The sequence below is a fragment of the Calonectris borealis genome, chromosome 2, assembly GCF_964195595.1.
Source record: "Calonectris borealis chromosome 2, bCalBor7.hap1.2, whole genome shotgun sequence".
Taxonomy (NCBI): domain Eukaryota; kingdom Metazoa; phylum Chordata; class Aves; order Procellariiformes; family Procellariidae; genus Calonectris; species Calonectris borealis.
In genome coordinates, this window is record NC_134313.1 from 16,075,340 (window position 1) to 16,095,847 (window position 20,508).

Here is a 20,508-nt window from a genome sequence, read left to right on the forward strand (position 1 = left end):
ATTTTTGTCCTCTTTTTATATGCCTTCAAGGTATGGCGGTAACAATTACTCTGTTTTCATAAACCTGCTGGACAGCACTGCAGCCGCTTGGTCAGATCTGCTATTTATTCGACTTGTTTAGGCTTGCAGTGGTAATTATTTTTTCTCTGAAGTGTATGATATAACCCATGAGGCCAACGTGAGGTTGCCATGAGCCATGCAACGCAGCAGTCTCTGGCAAATGCTGATTACCTTTGTGCGCAGATGATTTGAGAGGATGTTGCATGAAGGTGTAAATAGATAATTTTCTTTTAGCTTCTGTTAGCAATGCAACCAAAGGGATTCCCACTCATTTAGCATTATTCCAGTTCACTTTGCAGCAGCCTTGCCAGCCAAGAAATACCCTGGTGAGCTTCTGGTCAAGAGTGGCTTCCTAAGTACCACTAGAAAAGCAGCCAGCCCTCCCGGGGAAAATTATTCCTTTTTTCTTGTCCATGTTTGTTGCTAGTAGCTGGCCTTAGCTGCCTAGTCACAGTTTGAAGAAATAAAAAGGTGTAAAGTAATTTTCCTGATTTCTTTTACACTCATTCACAGAAAATAAAAATTAACAGTTCTCTTGAAGCTGAGGATGGTTTCTTTTCCCTTTGCCGTTTCCCTCTCCTTTTTCTTCGTGTTAAAGCAGGACTCCCAGGTCCTGTGACGAAGAAGGAGGGTAACAGCTTTGTTGCTAAAACTTGGGAGTTTGGAGAAGGAGGTGGAAGTCTCTCAAGGAGATTTCTGTTTTCTTTCCAAGAATGGTTACAGTCGTTCCTAAACGGATTATCTTCTTCAGCAGGACAGCCCCGCTGAGCATGAGGGAGCATTTTCCTTTCTTACAGGGATTTAAGGGACCTTTTTAATTGCCAGAGTAGCAGCAAACTATTTTGTGTATTAAATATGGGGAAGGATTGGAAACTGAAGAGTTTCCATGGATGGTTATTTCCGCAGCTTAGAGAAAATTCTTCTTTTGTTTTTATTCTCCTTGTGTGGCTGCTGGGTGGACAGCCTTCGCCCGGGCAGGGGCTGCTGGCCAAGCAACGTGGTGGCCGCGGATGCCACAGCCTCGTCTCCCAAAAGGACTGCTGCCGTCAGAGCTGATCCGGTGCCGTGGGATGGATCAGGGCTCCCCCCGATCCGTGTCTCTCTGTGCTGAGTGGGGTGTATAGGGGCAGAGCGCTGGCAAAAGGGCGACCGAGGCTGGGCAGGTATGAGGCTGGCCTTTAACTGCACAATTGGTTTATTGCGATCCTTCGGCCAAATTTTGCTCTGTGTCAGGGTCCAGCTGGAGAAGACTCAGTACTTTGACTAATTGCAGTTACTTGGTCCCAGTACTTCCCCATCAGGTATTTTAATTAAGCAAGTTTGAGTTCCAGTTTAGCATAAACGCAGACTTCACACTGACTCCCATCATTTTGGCTGGGTTTGTACCCTTCACCAAGGGCCAGCACACTGCCACGTTGGAAATTTTAGGCTTGCACAGGACGATTGCTGCTTTGAAATTGAGATAAATATCTTTTTACTGCCTCATAAATGGGGGGAAAAAAGCAGAAGGACCAAGGTCGCATTCGTGCAGATTCATGTCTGAGTGGGAGCCAGGTCTGGAAAGGAAAGCTGGAGCGTTTTGCAGGGATGAAAGGAAGGGTGCCTACTGGAAAGCCCCCCTCGGGCCTGGAGCTGTGGTCACACCTCTGCATCACAGCGGAGCTGTGCCCTGCGCTGGGGACTTCTCGCCATCCCTCCCTGTGCTTAGCTTGGGGGCTGCCGCCATGGGGACCCCGGTGGTGGCCAGAGCAAACCTGGTGGGAGAGAGCCTGTGAGTCATGGCCAATCTAGAGGGCGGATAAAAAAGCGCCTTGTTTATTACAGCAAATGCCCAACCGAGCCTAATTCTTCATGCATTTATTACGAAAGAATTCACTTCAGCCGCGTTTTAATTTTCCTGCTCAGCTTTCAGCTTTAAACTCGGTCTCCCTCGTTTTAATTACTCGTATATTGATGCCATTTCCTCTGAGCCGGTTGCTAGGCGAGGGCAGGCATCCTCCGGCTGTGACCGCCCGAGCGGCCGGCGGGTCGGTGGCCGATGCAGGCGCATGGGGTGGCCTCCCCGGGCTGGGGCGGCCGCGGGACCCCCCTGACCTGCAAACGCACCCGGGGTTCGCCACCACTTCTGGGAATTAGCGGTCCCATTACCACTCCGGTGTCAGGGAAATGAAGCTTTTCCATTACAAGATCATGGTAAATCACAGGGGGGAATGACAGCCTCGTTAGCATGGGCGAAGTTACTGTAATTTATGTATAAATAACTCCTTTGTGTCAAGATAATTCAGCTACCTTGAAATGCCTTCTCGCAGTCTATAGAGATACCTGTGATTTATGCACCGTAGTTCACGGCATTTTCCTAATTACATATAGACATTTTAAATAATTTTTTGGGCGTTCGTGCTTGCAGGTCAGCCCTAGCGGTAACCCACTTCTGCAGGAGGTCTTGGAGGACAAGGGGCAGGTTGGCTCCTTCCTCCTCTGCTTTCCAGGCCAGGCTGGGACAGCGGAGCCGGTGTGCCCTCCGCCGCTGGGGCTTTGCTTGCCAAGTTCACACAGGATCCAAGGGCCACCGGCCACAAACTGCCTGAGGAGCAGAGGCACCAGGCAAAGCACACGATGCCCCCCGTGGTGACAGGCCGTGTCATCGGTTTCCATCGGTTCTCAATACCTTCCTTTGGGAAGGATTTTTGCTTACAATTAAGCTTGGTCTTACAAACAGGGGACTGTTTCACTGCTTCCCTTTGGTCATATTGTTTGCTTGCCGAGGAGCGGTATGGCTGTCAGGTTTAATTTTGGGTCTACGTGAACTTGTTTAGATTTGCCTGCCTCCTGGTGGCTAACGCCAAATATCTGAAGGCATTTTCTCTTTTTTTTACTGCGAGAGAGAGGGTATATTTTAAGTAAGGGTTTAAAACTGCTTGGCGTTAGTGGGCCTACAAACCCCATCCTCCTTCTCTGTCGGAGCATTTAGGCAGCCTTAGTTGTTTTCCAGCACATCAGCACACTATTGGCACGTTCAGTAGCATCAGTATTTTTTGTGTTAGGATTGTAGTGCTGCGCAACCTTTTACCGACTGTGGTCTTTAGCCAGGTGATACACGCCGGCCGGTCTTTGGGGTAAAACATGAGCTGCTCACATGGACTCCTCCGGCCGGGACACCCGCGTCCCTGCTGCCCCAGGCAGGTGCGCACGCAGGAGCCCGCAGCTCCGATGTTTCTTCTGTGTACTTTGCAGGGAGATAAGAGTCTCAGCCTTTTTGGATAGACCAGGCATGAAGCAGGCTGGAAGGTGGTGGCTGCATGGTCACAGGCTCTTCTCTGCATTTCTGGGTCTCTCTCCCTGCCATGCCAATTTTGTCCTGGCACCCCGCGCACGGCCCACTGGAATTACAGACTCAAAAAGCCAGAGCACGAGTCTCCACGTTACAGTAGCTCCTGGCGTGATTGATGATTTTACCTTTGTTATAGAAATTTCCATTCCACAGAAGAGCCAAGTAGGAAAACAGCTTTCGAGTCATTCGCCTTTCAGTTACCGAGCAGTCAAGGAAAGCGCTACATTCCTCCAGAAATTCATCGCGTGTTGCAAACAGCAGCTGAATTGCATCATGGCCCAGTCAGGTGCGGTCAGGCTCCTCCGCCCATTTTAAAAACAGGAAAAAGAGAGGTGGTTCAGGTACCATATGTGGACACTGAGGGTGTAAAGAAAGGAGTCCAGACTTACTGTACACACACTAACAAGAATAACTAAAAGACAGCAGCCTCAGCTGGTCCGATGCCTTTGTCTTGACAGACAAAAGGCGTGTTTTTCATTTTTGTTAAGCTTAATATGATTGAACTAACACGATTGAAAATGCTCCCTTCGTCGCTTCTGAGACGTGCTCCTGTCTGTGGCTGCCGTCACAGCGTTGGAACCTGCGAGGGCCATCGGCAGCATGTCTTTCATCGCGCTGTCTGAGACTGAGCTTGAGGGTATGCTCTGCCATACCTGACAGAGGAGGTGTGACATTTTGATGATAGCATTGTACCATGCAACCAATATTTGGGCTGTTTTTTCAATTAGCCTCCGGTCCAGCTCAGAGCACACGGGAGGAAGAAAAAAAGAAAAAGCTAATGATGAGCTGCAGGAGGGCCAGGCTGGAGGTGAAGCATCCTACCAGTCTCCTTGGGGAAAAAAAAAGTCCTTAGACATTGAACAATTTTGGAGACTTCACCCTTGGTTTATTTTATGGGGGGAAACCCAGGCCTTGAAGCTCCAGTGGTAGAGCAGGACCTTTTGGTGGGTGCTCTGTGGTGGTGGCTGCAAGGAGAAAAGAGGGTTGGTGGGCCTGGCAGATGCTCCAGCAGGTTTTCACTTGATACCTGGGCAGCACAGTGTTCAAACCTAGATTCAGAGTGGTCCAGCACACCTTGAGCACTGTCTTCAGGTAAGGAGCTATTACAGAGAGGGACTTCAGAGTATGGGTCTAAGTATTTTGTGGTCTCTTTTCATGGCAGAGTAGTAGTATTAACCTCTGCTGCTGATTCTGCAAAGGCAGGCTCTCTGCAGTCGCCTTTTCCGATAGGGGATTTTTGCCTTAAATACAGAACTTGATAAAAATAATGATTCATCTGCTGTTCTCACATCTAAAAACAGTTGTTCACCAAATAGTTTAACGTCTGAGCCTTTAAAAAAAAAAGGAATAACTTAGACACTTTATAGGTTTTTTTAGCTTTAGCCTCAAAGATGGTGAGCAGGGGATTCGACTTGAAGAGAAAAACACATGTGCGCTAAGGGAGTTGTGGAGTTTGGGGTTTTTTTCCAAGCCGTGCTTGCCTTTTGTGGGCTCCAGCCCCGTGCTCCCCCAGCCACGCTTCCCAGGTGCATGTGTACTGCAGGGCTCACAAGGAGCGAAGGTTGCAGTGTCCTTCAGAAAATCCAGCTTTCCAAAGGCATGAAATAAAGACTTTGCAACTGAGCTGTGGAGTTTTTAATGGGAATTCTTTGGGGATGGAAACAAATAGCTCATCATAGCGTTTCACAGGATTTAGCGAAAGGCAGTGCTGCTGCAAGGGACGGTTTGGATTTTTTTTTTTAAATAATGGCATGGGGAATTTCTTTTTCCTTTTGTCTCATAGCGAGTAGAGCGCCTATGACTGACTTCTGAACGGAATACATTCCTTTTAGAAATTGGAACTGGTGTTATACTGTGATTTGACCCACTGATGAATTAATGAAACGCTGAAGCACTACAAGTTTTAAATAACTCGCCCAGTCCCACAGGAGATTCAGAGCAGACCCAGGACTGGAGCCCACGTCTCTCACTGCTGGAGCAGGCTTCTCCAGGGACTGATTAGGGCATGAAGTCCCTGGCAACTCCTCATCACCATCTATCTGGGAGAAGCTGCGGCTGAAGTGAGCCTTCCTGCAGGAAGGGAGTCTGAATATTTTGGTTAATTACTTTTTTTTCCCATGGTCCATTTTTTTTTCCCCATTTCCATTTTTAAAAATTGTTTGGATTTCCAATGGGCTAAAAAGGCCCAGGATGCACGTGCCTAGATGCTTCTGTAGGACTTGCTCTATGTTCTCTGGAAGTGACGGAGCAAATTCCAAAGCGTGGTGCCAAGAGGATCATTTGCAGGGGAATTAATTTGCTGTAAGCTGTAGTTTTGCCGTGGGTAAACAGGCACACTCGTAGGGGTTTAAAATACTCAAAGGGTCTTGCACAGCTCCGGAGATGCAGAGGAAAAATGAGTTTAAAATTGCAAGCTCACTGACACTTTGGGGGAAGGCTGCTGCAGCAAGACATTGTTTAAGGGCTCTGTTTTCAGCATGCTCCTGAAAATGTGCTCTCGGAAACAGGGATTTGTGTCTAAATGGGAATCCAGACATACAAAACACTTCATTTATTCATGTAAATGTCTGCATAAAAATGCAAATGTGGTACCTATGGCTATTGCCTCCGTATTGGGCTACAGTATAGCATATAAAAGGCATACTAATGAGTTTTCAGCAAATTTTCTGAAAATACTTGAACAGTCATGGGCTCTGATGTATCAAGTTACCTTTTAAAGTCATTTAAAGAAATAGATACTTGGTTTTGCATCCCAGTGGCTCAGCTTCTTCACAACTTTGAAAATACTTCCCATTTAAAAGAAATCTGAATCTAGAGATCAGCTTTATTTCTAATTCTGCTGCTTTTTAACTTCAGTGTGGGGTATATTTCCTAGATGCTTGCAACCTCAGCTTATGCATTTATTTACTTAATTCAGGGTTTTGTAATTTTTTGAAAAGAATGTTTTGATCTTCAGACAGATGCAATGCAGCTGAATCCAAAACACGGTATTTAAAAAGGATGGCGGCACAGAGGAAAGAAGCCGCCTGTGCCTGGCAGAAATGGCAGTAGGCAGCAACATTGAGCTTACCAAGGAGTCAATTTAAAACTGGTGATAAATTTTAATTTTTAAACTTTCCTTACTTTGATATGATGTGTTACCACGTTGCAAGTATCATTTGATATTCTCCTGTTAGGAATTGCAAATAAGAATGTATCGGCTGACACTTAAATGAAATACCAGGTGATTTGGAAAGATGTGGATATTGTCGGTGAGTTGTGCATAACCTGTGCCAGCGCTAATGCTATGCTGCCATTCTTTAATCCGTTTTTAAGAGGAAGAGTTAAAATGCCACACTGCCTGCACTGCCATTCATCCGGCACTGCTTTTGACAAGAACAAGGAGGTTTATCTCCGGGTAAGGCCAGACACTGTCTGAGCTGTCTTCCCAGGAGAACAAGAAATGAAAAATGAGAAGAAGAAATGAAAAAAGAGGAAACTCCGGCACGTGAGTGTGCGTGTGGGGAGGGACACACACCTCCCCACAGCTTGTCCTGGGGGAAGCAGCCTTCCTTATCTGCAGCGTATCATAGGGAAGGATACATAGCGATGTTTTTGCAGGCACTGTATGTTCTTTCTCTTCTCAGTCACGTCTGGAGATGTTCAGCTGACTTCCCAGGATTCGGAGATGATCTAGAGGGGTTAAGTTTTCAATGCTGTGAGTCTGTTTTGCAAAAAGGAAAAAAAAAAATCAAGTTTGGTGACTCCTGGTGCTATATATTTCAAGACGTGCCGCCCCCCAGGTGCATTTCCACAGTCTAAGCTATTTTTAATCTTCAAATTGAGACCCTGTGCTCTGGCGTGTCAGACGTATAGGGTTATATAGTATGAATCTCTAATATCCACTCTCACTCTCTTTTCTTCACCCTCTGCTTGCTTTCCTGATGATTTTCCCTGCCTGCCTTCCCTGGCGCTCTCTCCCTGCCCGACTATTTAAAAAACACAGCCTGGCTAAAATGCACGGGTTTTGTTGCTGCAGGCTCAGATTTCAGGAGCCTTGTCAGACAACCAAAGCCAGCAATGCACTGGAATCGCCTTCATCCAGCCTAGGAAACCACTGGTGATCAAACTTGCCGTGTCCTGGTTGAAGAAGCTTTCCTGGAGCGGGAGCGATCGGCTTTCTCCACGACAGCCTTGTCGCAGGGTGCCTGCCGCCTCCCTCAGCTCTCTGCTTAGCCAAGCCAAACTGCCTGGAGATGCCCTAATGAGGGACAAGCCAGGATGCTTTGTGCTCTAATTAATAAAAAATTAACCTCTGGTCGCTGGCTGTTTCCAGCACTCCCAGCAGCACTTGTTTGCAGGGAGGCAGCTATTATTGTCTGTCTCGTTCTTTGAGACTGGCACAAATAGGAGGCAAGGGAAGCACCCTCTGCCAAGAGTTTTTCCAAAGTTTTTTTGGAAAGCATCATACGTCCACGCATATATGCTTTAAATCATCCCAGGATTAAGTGTACCAACCTTAATATTTAATACTGGTATTGGGGAGGGTTTTTTTCCCCTCACTTTTGCTCTTTTGCTGTTGTCACAGTGAGCTTGCAGAGGGGAGTTTGTCCTCATCAGAATTGTCCAAAATATGTATTTTCTGTTTTTCTCGGGAGAATATGATATGACTAGCTGGCTTTGGGAGAACAGCCTTTCTGGCCCTGCAAGTGCTCACCAGAGCAGGTGAACCTGTCGTTGACTCGGAGCAGGGTGAGGTTTGGGTTCCACCAGCCAGTTCCTGACCAGCTGCTGACTCTCCATAACCTTGGAGGAGTTACTAAACCTGCCAACTTTATTTTCTCCAGCTATAAATCAACCATTATTTCCATAACAGGGAAGGAATTTTTGTTTTGAATTCATGGCAGACGTTTAGGGTCTCGGCTCCATACAGCATTGCAGACTGTAGAGCAGTTAAATTGGTTGGGCTCAATCTTCACATTTCTCCTCTTCCATGGTTATGAATGTTAATTGAGATAATTCTTCCTGGAATGACTGACTATGTTTTCAGGCTCGTACAGGATACTGGGAACCTTAATTTTGTGTTTTTATGCAGAGACAAGATGATAATAATACAGGATAGACTATACTCCAAGAGGGTCATGTGTGCAAGCAGTTTTGGAGTGATGAGTGGATCTGTGGTAGTCAGTGTTTGGCACCAAACATCATCTTGGTATGATTTTGAATTGGCTCCACGGTGCGTAATCGTAAGCCTGGAGGAAGGGTGCAGCACTGTTCCACAAGTGCTGCTTTTTTGCTCTTTTGTTTTTGTATGTGCTCACCAGATGAGCAACTTTTATAAAAATACTACTCTGTCCTTCCTGAATTTCCTTTCACTTTGACTGCTGATAAAGGTTTTATTTGGTGAATAGCAGAATAATCCTGAGCTCGTCAGCCTTGGTTTCTGTGGCATGCTGGGTCTCCAAGGAAGGAGAAGGAAGAGGAGTGGGGAGGTCAATTTTATCATCTTGAGATGTCAGACCACCATGAAAAGAAGCAGACATTGCCATCCTTTGCACAGAATACCCCTGCCAGATTTCAGCATACAAAGACAATGTATTAAGTAGCTGATAGCGGCACAACAACATGGTCGATCTTAAATACCTTCCACCCATGTTAGTGGCTGAGCAGTAGAAGTGCTCAGGAGATAGCTGTTGCAAGTTCATAGGCAGCCTATCTAAACGGTGGTGCTGCGGTGATACGGTCTCGGGGCTGTGGAAGCAGCCCCAGCGGTCGTACTCCAACACATCACGCTTCCAGCCCTGGGCCACCGTCGCTGGGCTCAGTAGGTTTCATCTTTTCCCTTAGTAATGCTCTCCTTTCCTTTTCCATTGCTTTCAAGAGTTACAATCCACCAACTATTACTGGAGGTCAGTGTTGGTTTCGTGCTGAAGATGAAGGTAGAGTTTCATGCGGGCTGGAAAGAGCAGCATGCTGTTTGCAAGTAGGAAAGTTTGTGGGAGTGATCAGCTTTTATTGCAAGTCAGGAGGAGGCTATTCTTGTTCTTTAATTACTTTGATTCTTTTCTGCCTTGAGAGGAAAGGAAAAAAAAACCCTTTATGGAATATTCATCAAGGTAAATCAAATTTGGCCAAGAAAGAGTGTTTGGGGAATAATTTTTTTAGAGTTAAAGGGAGCTATCTGATGAGGATGCTGTGCTGTATTCTTGCTTGATATATATACACACACATGCATATGCATAGAAACAAATATACTAGCTTGGTCTTTTTGTTTGTTACTGTTGGTTTTGGCACTGAAGTGATATAGTTCTTAAAGTGACACAGGAGAATATCTTCAATGCATTCAGAAATCAGAGGAAAGGAATAAAACCATCTCAGTGAACTAAGATGCTGGTTATCTAGCACACTGATTTTTTACACTTTTTGAGTTCATTTCTAGCCAAAAAATGTAGCAATTTAAAATGAAGCAGCTCTTTGCTTGCTGGGCCTCTGCAAATGTGATGGTAATCTCCCCAAATTACCTATTTCAAGTCTAAATGTTTAATGAGTAACTGCCTACAAGTGGCAAAAATTAATCAAAATGAGAATGCTTTTAAGTCAGGTCTTTTACCTTCTTTTCAATAATAGATAATTGTTGACATTTCTAGGCAGCAGATACAGTCCCAGAACAGGTAGTAGTAATAGAGCAAACTCTTTAAGTCTTTCCTTCGACTTGAGTGTGGGGTTCCTCGTCTTGGATGAAGCGAAATCTTGGGTCTGTCGATAGCAACAGCAATGCTCCCTGCGATTGAAAATAGGCTGTTTCCAGCATTTAGGCATTTCTGTTTTGAGGCTTATTCAGTCTTTGAGGCCTCTGCTGAGAATTGCCAGCGAGGGGAACAATAACCGAGGTTATAATTTTTGTGGTGCAGAAATATTAGCTCTCTGGCAACTGGACTAAACATACCAGACTCATTTCTCATAAGACACCGGAAAAGGTTCAGCGCAGACTGTAACTCAGACAAATTGTTGATATTTCAGAGCACAGACCAGGAAGGATTAATTTGTCCAATAACACTGTTCATGTGGTCAGGAATTTTGAGTTGCAACAACCCATTTGGCAAATGACTTTGCTAATGTTGTCTGCAAAATCCAACTTCACCACTAAACTTGAGAGTGTATTTTCTTTTGTTGGTGAGTGCTGCTATAGGTATAAATTTCCCCTCTATCCAAAATGAGAACGTAACCCTAATCTCAGATGTGTGCGCTGAAGGAGAAAGGAGCAGAGCTGTTAATGCATTAAATCGTTTAGGACTGTTGGTTTATCAAGCTTCACAGAGTTTGATTCTAGTTCAAAGTGCAGATTCTTGAAACAGCAGAGATGGCTGCTGAGTCCTATGGGAATTCGTTTATTTTTTGGTCTTTTGTGTTAAGAGAAAACTGTGGTTCGTATAACTTGGGAACTCTTTTTCCTGCAATCTCAGGAATTTCTTGCATGTGTGTCCCCAGTGTATAACGTGCACACATTTCTAATGTAAAAGTGCAAGCTCACATATATGAAATGTATTTTTACTGGGTTGAGACCTACATAAATACAGTAAAGGTGTTTTGTGCATGCTGATGTATATATATGTGCATATAAAGGTCCTGAGTCAGAGAGGTAGCTAAGCGTGCAGTTCAGTCTATGAACCTCTCTCTCATTTAAGTTATATTCTGAATTAATTTTGATATTGTTTTTGATCTCAGAGCCACCAACACATTTCTTTAAAAACAGTAAGTCAGCCCCTTTGTGGATTTTCTAGCTCCGTCAGATTCAGGAGTAGTAAAGCCTATTTCAGAAAGTGCTTTTTGCAGCATTTCTAAATGTGAGCACGGCTTCTGTAGTTGTTCTTCATGAAAAGCACTTTTTGGCAATCTCAGAAAATGTAAATTTAATCTTGATAAGTGCTTTCCCTGAATGCAACCTTTCCTCTGTAGTGGGAGAGTACATATTACATGAGCATAAATGCATTCAGATAGCTCTATATACAGGCAAGTGACCTTTCATTCAAAAGGTGTTTCAGGATCATTTTGAAGACCCTATTATCCATCATAAAGTTTTGTGTAGATTATGGAAAACATAATAGAGTTTCAGGGGTTTGGTGGTTTTTTTCCCCGTGTAACAAAGCAAATCAGGACTCGCCCTAGAAGTCATTTCCCACACTGCCTTCTGAGCTGATCACTGTCGTTATCTTAGGTCTAGAAAGTGCTATTCATTCATTTTTTCTGCCCTGCGATACAGCCAGAGTCAGCAGGTAATGCAGAGCTTTCTACTGTAAATAAATAGCACAGGTGAAATGGAAAAAGTGAAACCTTTATTTTTTACTCGTTGTTGCTTCTTTTCAGTTTACAAATGAAATTTTAAGGTTTTCAACAGCGTTTTCAAGAAGCTTCACATCCTACCTTATCAGAAGAGTCACAGGGAAAAATACAGCGAGATTGTTTAAAAACAAGCAGTAATTTTTTAGAGATCTTGTTGTGTGTAGGTAGTGTAAGTGTGAATGAACCACCTGGCTTGTAAACCCTGAGACAGTGGTGGGGTGTTGTGGCTTGAAAATTATCCCAAATTTATATTTTCTTCTGGCATTCAGCAACCCAACATCATTCTGGTTTCTACAAATATAATTGAAAGGGAAGATTTCTCAGAGCCCCCGTGCTGCTTTAATGAGGGTATCGTGTGTCAATCACGGCTGAGCCGCTCCCCTCCGGACAGCCAAAGCACAGCACCAGCTGGGTTTGAAGGTTGCCGCGCAGTCTTCCTTCCTCATCAGCACTGTGAGGACCCCAGGAAAGGGATCCAGGCATCCCAAGCAGCTGAGATGCATCCAAGGCATCTGCCCAGGCCTGGCAGATGTGGTTCAGGACATGATGGACATCTGCACCCTCTTGGAACGGCAGCTGGAGGCTGGGCAGAAGACCCTGGGACACCTGAAAAGCTAGCAGACATCTGCATTTGGGCTTATGTGTCTTCTTCCACGGTCAGTGCCAGTCAAAGTTAGCCTATTAGAAATTTTTTGAACAAATTTGAATGTGCGCTGGGTGAGACCTTTGTGGTATGTGGATGTGGTGTGTGGGTATGGTACTAGGAAACTTTATGCCAGATTTTATTGTATAGTACGACTTTGCATCTTGCACCTTGACTTTCCCATATATGCCAGTTGAAACGGCTTTCTCTCAAACGGCTTGTGCTAGCCCGTAGCAGTATTCTTGGACTGGTTTAGGGCCCCTAAATCTCTCACTTACATATTATTATTGCAGTTGTTTTACATTCCTGTGGAGACCGTGAAAAATACTTTTCTTCTTTGTTTTCAGGTTTTCTTAATGACTGTTTAGCTTGTCCAGGCAGTGCCTGTGCCTCAGCAGAAGGCACCCTTGGCTTCTAATCTTCTGATGCTCAAATAAGCTCAATTTCAAAGTTTGTGGAAACCAAGCTTTTTAATCTGATGATTGGATGGGAGCATAAAGCTAAGAACATGGCAGCAGAGAGAACAAGAGGATTCATCTTCTTTAGCTTAACACTTAGGAGGTTTCAGCCTTTGCCGTCGCCTTGAATTCTGCGATGATTCATGCGTGTGGATGTGCGGAGGAGTTCCTGGGTAAAGCATGTGTGGGCATATAGATGTGCTGTAGTGAATACCGCGGTTGACGGTGATTTGGTTGAATTGCAGGTTTCTATAGACAATAAGAACAAGAGGGTGAGCTATGGCAAACGCGAGCGTGATTAGCATTTCTAACATGAAACCCTTCGGTCAGCAGGAAAGAGGAAAAGCAAAGCAGTTTGACACATGAGAACAAGAACATTTCTTATTGCCTAGGCTGCTCCCCGAGACTTTGAAATGCCCCTCTTTGTCAAGGAAGCATGCAAATGTTCTCATTATTTTCTGTAATTTGCATTATTAAAGAAAAGTTATTACCCAGGCTCGAACTTTCTTAGAGCTCTGAGTCAAAGATACTGTTTTGCTTGCTGACACTGCATGCTCAAATGGACCTAATGGTGTACTGTTCAGGAGTATTTTATTTGTAAGGACCCATAATTGCTTTAACATGCCATGCTGTAAACAGACTGTAAGCAGTCCTTTCCAGCTCTGTCGTTAGGTAGGGTTAAAGGCGCTGGGGCAAATTAAGAGTTAATCCTTATTCTTAAATCAAGGGAACTAAGTCCTTAAAAGAAAAAGAAAAAAGCCCCTTTAGTAGTTCCTAATCCCGATTTTTAGCCCTGGGTGCTTCCAGAGCAATCCTGTCTCTGATTCTGGAATCCTATTTCTGGCTGTTGTTTTCTGTCATCCAGGTTTATCTCTCTCCTTGTTGATCATGGACCCACGTTGCTGCTTTGAGGCTTGCCATGCCTTTTTCTTTTTTCTGAAAGTCCATCCCTGTGCAGACCCTGCATCTTTCTCTCTTTGATGGGCTGGGGATGCCCTAATGGAGCAGGGCTCTCCTCTCCTCTGGCAGTGCTGGAAAACATGCTCTGCTGAAGGAGCTGGAGCAAGCTGGATGCTCTCCATGGAGAAGTGATGCTCTCGGTTGCGGTGGGAGCCCTGTGACTGCTGAGGGCAAGGGATGGGAGGCGATGGGGGTCGGTGAAACTGATTCCCAAAACTGGCAGCAGTCCCAAGATTTTAAAAACAAATCACTGTGAAATGACCGGAGAGTTTACTGTTGTGGTTTTCTTACCCGAACTAAAGACGGTCAAAGTGATGTGAAATGAAGCGGTGGCAGCGGCCACTCCGCAGCGCTGCATTGGCTGGCGGCCGGGGAGCCCTGCTGTGGGAAGCACGGCAGAGTGGCCCTGCTGATCCTTTTTATTCCTGATAAGGAAGAGGAGGAACTAAGTTGATGTCTGAGAAAGGCAGAGGGCAGGGGAAAAAGCAATAAAGCGCTTGTCTGGGACGCAGGCTGGAGCAGCGGGGAGGGAAGCCGTGGGAGATGGAGGGTTGGCACCGATTCCAGCCCTCCCTCCTGCACTGAGCTGCGTTGAGGAGCACGTTTGACTGCAGAAGTACAGATGCTGATCCACCCTGGAGGTCAGTTTGCTTATGCATTTCTCATCGCTGGCTTTCCATTTACACCAGGGAGCAGTTCAGCTCTCTGAAAAACTTTTGCTCTGGTACCCATGTGGCCATACCACATGGGCTTATCTCGCCCCAGGGTTTTGTCTCTAAGGATTTGAGTGCTGGTGAGGATGTTTCCTGTGGTCCAGCTCTCCCGCGCGTGTACACACATATAGTAGGAGGTCTGCATGTGAGCTTTGATTCCAGCCGTAGGACAACTACAGGATGGGTTGGAGTGCTGTGATAATAAAAAGGCAATTTCTCTAATCCATATTGGCCTCTGCTCTGCTTGGAAAATGCCTTGTTCACTCTTAGCCCCTCGAATATTCTTCTGTAAACAGCACTGAAGAGTGGATCCTCCTAATCTGCCCCAGTCATTGATACACTCCTAGCTCACCAGGACCATTTTCACACGGCAACGATCCACTTGCTGAAATCGGTACGAGGCTGCTCTCCCTGGTAGACCTTGCATGGCATGGGATAGCTGCTGGTGCTCTGGTCCCAAAGTCAGGTGAAGAAGGTGGCCTCCAGGGGGTAAAAGGGCATTTCCCCAGGTTGCCTATGAGCCGAGGTCTCTTGCTGAGCTCTTCGGCCCAAGAGGACGCTTCTTGCTGTGGCTTCACAGGCTTGCACAGCAAAGGGGGGGGGGGGATGCTGGAGGCTCTCTGGAGCAAGGGCATTGCCTGGACATTTGTCACCCTGCAGGACAGACCAGGATGGCATCACATTTTACACCGAGTAATCCAGGAGTCCAGATGAGCATTTAAATATGTTGAATCAAGGGAGATGATTGTGATCTGGCCACTTTGTCTTCTTGACTTGGAGTATTTTCTCCTCAAGGGCGTTTAAAACAACAGAGTCGAACCTTCAGATTCGTAGCTGCCACCTTATTATCCTATTAGTCAATTATGGCTGCTGAGGAGCAGGAGTAAGTGACAGTATGGCAGATTACAGCAATTTATTTGCAGTTCTCATAGTCTGGTACTGCATATCATCAGGCTGTTTAAATTTAATGATAGGGTTTTTGCATGTGTTTTAGTGCAGTTAAAGTTGTAATCAAAATGTTTAGGAAAACCCCCACTGACCTGCATAAATACTCCCATCTTCAGCACTGCTTTCATGCCCTGTTGTAATCTTTATTAGCAGAGCTGACTCACTAATTAGGGGAAGCAACCTGCCTTGGAAATAATAGATTTTTTTTTTCTTTTTTTACCACTTTACAAAGCTTTGAGGAATAGAAGTTGCTGGTGACTCTGTGACTTGGCTCTGCTTTTGAGCTGTTGTCTCACCGCCCACCCGATTGAAATTAAAACTTAGAAACAGGTACATGTTAGCTTATTTTCCGTAAGCCTGGCACAGTATATTTCACGGGGAGAAACAGTCGCCCACTGGGCTTTAAGCATCAGGCAGTGGTGTTGTTCTTGAGGAGGTGTCTGCAGTCAAACAGCGCAGTCTCCAGCGCAGTCCCGGCTCCCATCGCATTTGATCTTAGACATCACTGTTGGAGAAGAATGGAGAAACTACCAAGATTTTGTCTCATCGTGTTTCATGGGTTTGTAGCTGACGAGATGACAACCATGAGATCTAAAAGCAGGCTGGGGCATCCTCAGCAGCATCCATGGCCTTTCAGCGGCGGTTTTGTAGGGCTTACGAGCTGGCTGCCGGTGACCTCCTGCTCCCTCGGGACACTCAGCCTGTGGTGGGATGTGGGCTGAGATGCCTTGCTGCTGTTGGCCCGACGTGAAGCCATTCGGTGGAGCTCAGCAGCTCTCCGGGCCAGGGTACATAAACACCTGGCTTCCAAAAAATTTAAGAGATTTTTCTCAAGGATTTGGGGTCTAACTGGGATATCCAGTCGCTTCATGCTGCACTAAAATAAAGGTGTAGTCATCAAACCCACGAGCATTTTCATCCAGCGTGCTCAGAGCCCAGGTGGGGGAGATGGATGAGGTTGCAGCTGCCTGCCACTGCGTACTTTGGTGCAAAGCAGCAACCTAAATGAAATAGGGATATGCAGGATGAAATTTAGGGATAAAGTGTTTCATGACATATGGGGAGCTCTACAAATAGCTGCTAAGCGCTGAGTCCATAAACCATGTTGCTTACACAGAGCAGAATGGGTAGCCGGGAGACAAACGCCTCTGGGAAAAATACGTGTGTTTCTGCTATAATGCCCTGAAACAGAGTGGAGCATGATGAGAAGGCCTGGTCTGAGGTTGTAGCCACAAGTGAACAGACCTTTCTCCTCTTCCGCCCTTGAGAGGGGCTGGCAGGGCAGGATCTTCTTCACTTTTGTTTTTCTCCTCTGCAGCTCAGGTTTTTGGTTGAGTTGGAGCAGGATTTTTTACTTGCCTTTCCATTCATCACCTGCATTTATTTAGTTACTACGCGTGAGATGCCTGGATCCCACTGCAGCCCTTCAGCAGCCGTGCTTCGAGTTTTCTGCCCTGTTTTACCAGACTGCCATCAACTGCTCCCAAAGGGTGAACCTCACCAACCCGCTCCCACCTGCCTCTCCGCCCCGTGCTGGAGCTTTCCCAGCGGGAAACCGGCCAAGACCCCACGACTCCCGTTCACGGGAGCATCATCCATGTCGGTCGACAATCCCGGGGCCATCAGCACAGGGACTGCCTTCCGCAGGGCCTTCCATGGGGCTGGGATAATCCTGCCTTTGCTTTGGAGGGAAGAATATTCTCTGAGCAGAGGAATGGCATCAGATTGGGATTTAGAAGTTGCTAATTAGTGAGTAATGGTATGTAAAGCTGAGCTGGGCTTTCAGAAATATACCAGTCGTGTGTACGAGTTAGGGAATGGTTTATGGACGATGGGTGTTACTTCCTGCAAGGGCAGGGACAATTAAATGGATTTTCTTTGAGCTGTTAACCAAGAGGCATAATACCATTTATTATATCCATATTGGGAATATGTCACATAAAAATATAATTGATGAAAGTATTATCTTGCTTAATAGGGAAATCGAAAAAGCCACTTTCCCTTTATTTACAGATTATTAGCAGCAGTGTCTCCTGTTTGGTCCACGATGGTTTGCACATAAGTCACAGGCTTTGTGCATTATATTCAGCATATGATTCTCTTAAAGGACTCTGGCTCCTCAATTTCAGAAATGACAACTTCTAGGGACATGCAGTTGAAGCCTCACGGTATTTTACAAAGGCGTGGTACAACCAACACCTAGGATAACTGAAAGATTAGGAGGAAAAGTAGCAAAAATATTTTTTCTATTTTATTAAGTAGATGAATTCCCTAAATCTTGTGTTGGACCTCTTAATGGGGAGGAGTTTCACCTTGACTCCGTGTGACAGTGCCTTACATAGTCAGGATAATTATTTTTCCAGTAGTGTTTGGCAGTAAGTTGCTCTCTTGTGATTTTGAGGATGTTTTTCCAGTAACAAGAAGCTTATTTTTAATGGGAAAATATGGTTATGAAATCATGAAAAATATGGAAAGAGTCTGAGGCAGAGATAAAATTCAAATGGAAGAAAACAGGAAATGAAAGAAGGAGAATTGGCCCCATTTGGATTTTAAGCTCTTGCTTTTCTTTTAAACTTCAATTCATTTTTAAATCAAAAGTCTTTTTAAACAGAAATCCAGACTTTTTCCACCACTTAAAATATTAAAACTAAATATAATGACAATTTGATTTTGCATCAAAAAATGTTAAATCAAATGTTTTCACTAAAAAATTGATTTCAAGGAGCATTAATCAGTGAAGGGTTTTTTCATCATCAGCTTTAACAAAGACATTCTCCTCAATTTAAAGCAGTTTTTCTTTCGGCTGCGGAACACGTTTTTAGTGCACATAAGGCAGATTTTCTTCTCATCGGCCCAGGGACATTCATCTCCGTAACCGCATCCAGAGCACTGCAGGAGAAGGTGGGTGGCCATGCCAGGAGCGGGCAGCAGGGATGGGACAAGGTGCCCGGAGTGCTCCAGCATCCTTCTGCCAGGCACGCCGCCACGGTGGAAATGCGCCTGCTGCCCCGAGGGGTTCACCCAAAGTGAACCTGTGGTCGGTTTTGGGTGCTTATTTGGTGTCTGAGAGGTGTTGCCATGGGGGAAAAAAAAAGTTGAAAAACAGTTGGTTTTATTCTGTCAGTGTGAAAACAGATTTTAAAGAAACTTCCGAGCAGAAGCTCACTGTCTGAAACATATGGACATTTTTCAAGCAGAGTAATTTATTAACCTCTATTCGAGTAAGCAGAAACCTACCGAGATGCTGTTTTCAAGCTTGATACAAAACAAGAGAGAAGCGTATTTCTGAAAGAAAAATTACTCCTTTGGAGTCTCTGCTCCCCGTTGCGCACTTTTGCCCTCCCAAGCTGAGTGGTTCAGGTGCCGCCATCGCAGAAGTGACAGGAAGGAAAGTGGTTTAGGCAGTGAGCCAAAACTGGGGAACGTTTCTGGTCTGCAGCCCATCACCTAAAGCTGGTCAAAAGCTCTTGGTTGACTTGGGGCTATGGTTGACTTGTGGCTACGGTTGATGCGTAGTCCCTAAAGGGACATGTCATTACACCTCCCTCGTGTTGGTTGACTTGGGGCTATGGTTGACTTGTGGCTACGGTTGATGCGTAGTCCCTAAAGGGACATGTCATTACACCTCCCTCGTGTTCGGTAACCACTCCCTGCGCTGCAGGAACCAAATCCTGCTCTGTCGCCCCGATGCTTTGGATGAGCACTCATGGTTCAGCTGTTTTACTGGGGAACGTTGCTGTGCAGCACGAGTGGTTGGCTAATGGGGTGCCAAACCACGTAGATATTCATCCAGCCCCTAACAGGGCTTAGCCAAGGAGCGCAGCTTCTATTCCCACAACCTTCCTTCTCCCTTGCTTTCTGTTTTCCAGCGACCTGCTTGAAATACAGGTTTATTTTCTTGCAGTGTTTGAAAATCCATTGCATTATGAGTGGTAATGGGCAATGGCTTAAAGCACAGAAAGTTCAAAAGCAGAGTTCATCAGCACAGTACAATAAAGCCCAGGTCTCTGAACACACAGCAAACCCTGCCAAATAACCTTTCAAAAATTGTCTGGTTTAAAAACTAGCTTGTGCCAGGATTTGCGTTGGTCCATTGGACATTCGTTACTTCTGCTTGTGAGTTGCACGATGTCCTCATCTTTATAGGGAAAACGGCTCGAATCATCGGGAACCGCTTCAAATGACTGGTGACATGACAGAGCCTCTTATTTACTCCTAGAATAACCATAATCATTGCACGAATGCAACGACATGCCTCGTGTCTGCTGCTGGTTGTTGCCTGGAGCCTGGAGCCAGACAGTTGGCTGCGCGCTTGCGAAGCGGCTCCCTGGGATCGCAGCGGGACTGGTGTTGCAGAGAGAGCTGCTGGCGTGCAGCAGTGACTGCATGTTCCTCTGTTAATCTGGAAGCTCTGGAGCCTAAATAATTAGCAGCAATCAATCTGAAATTGGAAAAGATGCAATGTCCTAACCAGATGATGTCAGAAATTTATTATTTGTGTCTCTTTATTATAAGGGATGATGTTAAATTCTTATTTAAAGGGTTTCAGGCTTTGTTTCCTTTCTGAGAAGGGAGGGCAGTGTGGAGGCTCTGGCGGGGTTAGTGTCCTTCCCCAGCGCTGCCCCGGGCCAAAGGGCTGCAGGAGATGCATGGACCACCTCTCACCCCAACGGATACTTGTCCAAAAGGTCTCCCTGGACCAGCTGAAGGTGACGATTTTGGCTGCTGTCTGTCCCATCTTCCTCCCTAGTGACGTGAAATGGCCATGGCTGGGGGCGCACAAGACTCCTGCTCGTGCGGGACTGCCCCATACCACTGCTCAAGGCCGACAGGCACCGTCAGATGAGCTAATCTGGCGGTGCCTGCCTGAAACAGGACATGTGATCCACCTTCTGTGGCACCCTTAGTGTCCAATTTACTTATCTCCCAATGTCCAAATAAATAAAATTACCCCGTTACTTGCAGTGGACCATGTCAGCGTGAAATTAATTGCTGCTTCGGTTCATTTCTCAGCACCGTGTTCTCTCACACCCTCTCTCCCGCGCCTCTTTGTGTGGTAAAATACCTGAATTCTGG

The 20,508-nt window shown here is 45.7% G+C and overlaps 1 protein-coding gene across 1 annotated transcript in view; it reads left to right on the top strand.

Annotated features, from left to right (window-relative positions):
* Positions 1-20,508, top strand: part of EXT1 (exostosin glycosyltransferase 1) — a 181,979-nt gene that overhangs the window by 112,068 nt on the left and 49,403 nt on the right. The window lies entirely within an intron of this gene.